At 34.3% G+C, this 5,476-nt stretch overlaps 1 long non-coding RNA gene across 1 annotated transcript; it reads right to left on the bottom strand.

The window, feature by feature from the left end:
* Positions 1-2,972: 2,972 nt before the first annotated feature.
* LOC115714918 (uncharacterized) lies at positions 2,973-4,628 on the bottom strand. Its single transcript, XR_004011147.2, has 3 exons — positions 4,239-4,628; positions 3,854-3,938; positions 2,973-3,191 (listed from the first exon to the last, which is right to left on the bottom strand). It is a non-coding gene; the product is annotated as an uncharacterized LOC115714918 (long non-coding RNA).
* Between the last annotated feature and the right edge of the window lie 848 nt (positions 4,629-5,476).

Genomic DNA, 5,476 nt, shown 5'->3' with positions numbered 1-5,476 from the left:
TCATATACCACAACGAATTAATTAGATAGAGCACATCAAAAAAAAAACTTCCCAAGTTGCACACATTAATACGAGAATTCAAGGCTTTAATAAATAGAAATCCAAGAGAGCATCAAGAATAATATGTGATTATCCAATGTATTTTTACTCAACCAATTCAAAAAAATGATATTTGTTATCTATATATTTTGAGTAAACATGCATTTTGAGGAATGTTTGTGGAACTTTCATTATCACACATGATGACACATAAACAAGCAATGAGGAACACTAGACAACATATCATGTGTGTATAATATTTCTTTTGAAGCAAGGGAGTACGATGTACAACATGATCAAAACCAGCATACACTCGGACAAAAACGTCATCATTTCTTTGTTTAAACCCAAGATTCAACAATATAAGGTTTTGAAGACCATACCATAGCACTAATAATAGTGAATGAGCTCTTGAAAGACGAGGTGATGATTTAACACTCTTATTTCTTTTGGTTAAAACTTTTGGAATAGCAGTAAAGTCTCTAATATCTGATTTATCCAATGATGCACTATGACATAGGACAACATTGTCCAACAAATAACTACCATCACTAGATCTCTTCCCTGTTAAGACTGAGCACCCATTAGATGAAACTAAACAATGATTTTAGAAAAACTTACAGTTTAATTGGCATCACAAAGTTGACTGATGCTTATCGGATTTGCCTTGAGCCCTTTCACATACAGTACTTCAGTAAGAGGTGCAGCTCTACTCATCACCAAGACTCATTTCCCAATAATCTGGCCCTTATTTCCATCTCTAAAAGTGACAGCTCCCTCCTTCGCTTCTTTATAATTGACTAACAATTTCTTGTTGCCAGTTATGTGTCGAGTGGAACCACTATCCAAGTACCACTGTCCTTCCAAAAATGCAGACAGTGAAACTTGAGCCACCAACCCAACACTCGATTCATGATCAGACCTCAATCTCCACTCACTTCGAGATCCTTCCCCTCGAGTTTTATTGGGTTTTTGAAAACCCTTAGGTCGATTGATCATAGCTTTCAAGTAGTTCTGTAGCTTATAGCATCTGGGTCGAATATGACCCCTCCTGTTACAGAAGTGACACACTGGGATGAATCTCTCCATCTGAGATATATTCTCTGGGGCACTTCTTCTTCCTTCTAACTTCACCTTGGTAGGTCCAGATGGAACATGGAATTTTCCAGTGGGGTCTGAGGACTCAGGTGTTGAGGGAAGTGATGATTGCGTGTCAGCCTTTTTGTCCAGGTTGATCACTAGTGTAATGGACTCTTCTAACCCGAAGTTATCTCCTTGCTTATACAACATCTTGTATCCGATAGAGGTTCGATCACCAAAAGGTTTTTGAAGTTGAAGAGTTTGATTAATGGCAGCCGTTCCTGGAGGGATAAATTCTAAAGCCTGCTCAGCTCTTATGAGTTCAGCTGACACTACTACAAAAATGAGTATTTTCGACAGTTTTTAAGTGACATATAAAGATTTTGCGTCGGTTTAAAAAACCGACGTATAAGCCGTAGTCGCAAATAGTTTTTTATTTCCGTCGTTTCTAAAGTGTCACAAAAACCAATTTATGTCATTTAAAAACCGTCGCAAAATATATAATATTCTTTATAACATTTTGCGTCTGTTTTAAAGTGACGCAAAAAAGTTTGTGCCATTTCAAAACTGACACAAAAAACTTTTACCGTCGGTTCTTAAATGACACATAATTTGTGGAAATACATTTTTTTGTTCATCTTTTGCGTCAGTTATAAAATGAAGCATAAATATAGGTAAGGGAAAATTACAAATTTCCATGCAATTTTCCTACCTGCATTTTGAAATTTTAATATGGTTTTATATAACAGTAAATATTGACAATATGCAACTGAATTAAACTGAGTAAGACTCAACAATAATCCTACTTAGGTTCCCACAAAAACTTCTCAGAAGACCTTCCTATACTCTTCTAAAAAATTCTCATGAAACATAGGAGGTTTGATTTTATGCTACTGTTCATAATTATAAATCAACCAGACATAGTTATATCTTACATGTTATAGACCTAATTGACACAATCATTTCAATACTCATTCAAGGGATCTCATAATTAATAATTAGTCCAACTACCAGGAAAAAAATAAAAAGCAAAACCCTTTGAAAATAACACCACTAGCAATGTGACTATAAAGAAAATTTAACTATTTTATTTGTGAACTGTAAAAGAAAATAATGATTAATGGAAAGAGTAACTGTATAGCACATACATTAAACTTTACAAGTGTCACTTGATAGAGTAACTGAACAAAGAACTTCGTCACACTGCAAAATCCAAGAACACAGTGCTCGCATTTTACCAAAATGTTTAACATCACTAAGACCCATAAAACTTTCATTCTGGGTGCTCCCTCTCACCAAATCTATATCTAGGCCAAACAAAACAGAGGCAAATCTTTTGTCTCTTTTTTGCTTATCTAGGTCATCTCTAGAATTAGGCTTGATCAACTGGTGATTACTTACCTAAGAGTACCATTAATTATGAATTGAAACATGTTGAAGCACAACAATATCAATAAAAAGTGATTAGATAAAGATTGGAAAAATTATCCCTTTTCATGAGGTAAACAGATCATTATTATTATTTTCATTTGTACTCTTTGGAAGGAAATGGCATATAGTAATTCCCTTACTTTGATTATTCTACAATTTTTGTTCGTGTAAAAAGTAAGCTTTGATTTTATTAATGAGCAGAAACTTAGTCTAAAAATAAATTGAGAATAGTATCAGTAATATTTTAAACTTCAGAGGTATTCAAGGCATTCACGTGGAATAGACACATCATCACAAATTGAAAAGGACATATATAAAGACGATGGCCAAATATAATAGAGATACATACTAAACAGCGATGAGTATCTGGGTGTTCAGCGTTCAACCTTAGTAGTTATTTTACAACCTACAGTCCAAAGACAAATTAATCATCAATTGACCTTTATGCAACTCAAGACAAAAAAAAAAGTCAAAATACAAGCTTCTCAGCTGCATGCTTAAACAAAAGCTTACCTGAAAAGCAAACAAAATCTTCTGTTTTATCACATTCCCCTTTAAAGTATTTTCTTTTACTCTGCTAACAATATCTCAATTTACTAATTTCAGCATCCAGTCCTATGTTCTTCGGTCTTCATCAAACACTGAATTATACACATATATTTAGAACAAGAAGCGCCAATAATTATAATGTATGACAAAACTAATCTATATCAATGGGAGAACGATAAGAAGAAAGAGTAAGTAATCTATCAAGATTTTGGTGGGGATTACAATATAAAGGAAAATATACTTTGAAATGGAGTGTTGATTATCATGTAGAAAATTGTGTTTGGTTGGAGATAAACAATAAATTTGTTTCAAGATGTTGAGAGTCCTTTCAAATCACTATAAGAACAGATCAAGTCCTAGGTTGATTGATGTGTGGCTTAAGAAAATATGAATTTCACTTCTCTTTCTCTCTTTCTGATCTTTCAAGAGAATGGGTAGCTAATGTGGGGTTTAAGTTTGTATTATGAATATCTTATATAAATAATGAACAGACAATACTTTTATATAGACACCAATTAAAAAAATAATATACCTACTTGATATTCAAAAAAATTTCACCTAAAAAAATAGTAAATAAGAAGAATAAGGCTCGATTATATACAAATTCACTAATTAGATTCAGATAGATTTGAGGCTTTGCAAGGAAAATATGAGTATCAGTAACAAAACCCAACAAATAGAAAAAGCAAACACCTATATATCAAACATAAAAATAAGTACCAAAAATATAATAAATAAGTGAATAGAAACATACTCTGTCCAAAAATAGCTTTACAATGAACTGTCTTCATTTCAATGCTTTGCGATTGAGCAAAAGTGTCAACCATCTCAAACCCCACCTGTTTTCAAAATCCAGTCAAAACAACACCATCTTAATTTTCATTTTTATTTTGGTTCAAAAAATAATGAAATTGAGAAGTATAATTGCATTATATTTAGTTCCTTTATATTTATGACCTGGGTTTTCGAAACCCAAAAAAAGCAATGGTCTTGTTGGAGCTCAAGCTAAATGATAATGGAGTTTAGGTTAGTGTTCTGTGATCCTAAAAATTTGGAGACCAATAATTGTAAACAAGTGATTAATTACTTCTAATCTAAATACAAATTAACACATACATAATAATATAAATGAAACTTACCTTTTTGATTTGGCCCATGTATTCGAGGTCTTCAGGGTCGGAGTTAGTGGCTTCTTTAGATGGAGGTTATTTTTCCTTCTAATTCAATCTGTTGGAGGTCGTCTTTCCTTTTAACTCTAAGACCACCCATCACTCCTAGATTTGGTTGAAGAGGACGAAGTCACGATCAGTTTGAGAAGGAGAAGAACTCGAAGAGGGGGTCACCATTTCGATCGTCAGAGCTCTTTCGCAAAAGGGGGTGAGTGAAATCTGATTGCAAAGCGGAGGTTTAAGGATTTCATAGAGTTTAGTGTCATTTACTCACTCTCAAATGTATAAGTTATAGTCAGTTTTAAACCTCACAAACAAACACAGTATTCGAGTGTTCATAACAGACGCAAAAGGGAAAGAATTATTTAAAAATTTTCCCAATTGTCGTCGGTTTAGTTTTTACCATCGCTTTGCTAAACGACGTAAATTATGTATTATTAGTGTCATTTAAAAATTGACGTGCCTAATGGTTCAGTTACTATTCACGTCGGTCAACGCGATGAATAGTCGCGTTGACCGACGTGAATAGTGAATTTTCTAGTAGTGTGAAAGCTTGTAGATCTCATGGTCCTTCTCATCAAGAAGTTTGTTGAGATTCTTAACAGTGTCCTCCAGCTTGACTTTTTCAGACTCTATCTTGCTCCTTGGCACTATTCAGACCTCTAATCTGCTTGGTCATATATTCCCACTGAGCAAACATCTCTTCATATGCATTTTGTCTTCCATTACTGTCAGCTTCAGAAACAGTGGAAACCCCATCATCCTCAGACTCAACACAATGATGACTTTGAGCCATGAAAGCCACTACCTGTTTATCCTCATCAAAAATTTGCTTGCAATAGAATCTTTTTCTTCATCACTATCGCTCCAGGTGGCAACAAGGGCTTTCTTCTTTTTGAGAGTGTTGGCACACTCGGCCTGAATGTGTCTGAACCCATCACATTCTCTACACTGAATGCCCATGCTCTTATTGTCATTGGGTTGCTGACCATGCCAGAAGTTCTAAAGAGGATTTCTTTTGGGAACATTTTCCTTACCCTCAGAACACAATTTCTTGTACTTCTTTTTCAAGAATTTTGCATAGTTCTTGGTCAGCAAATCTACAGCTTCATCTGAGAAACCAGTAGACACATCTGGGATAGACTTCTTCTCTTCTTTGTGAATAAACGCAATACTGTTGTCCCCTTTTTCTTTGTTCACACCCTTCT

The sequence above is a fragment of the Cannabis sativa genome, chromosome 4, assembly GCF_029168945.1.
Source record: "Cannabis sativa cultivar Pink pepper isolate KNU-18-1 chromosome 4, ASM2916894v1, whole genome shotgun sequence".
Classification (NCBI taxonomy): domain Eukaryota; kingdom Viridiplantae; phylum Streptophyta; class Magnoliopsida; order Rosales; family Cannabaceae; genus Cannabis; species Cannabis sativa.
This window is presented reverse-complemented; position numbering and strand designations above follow the sequence as displayed.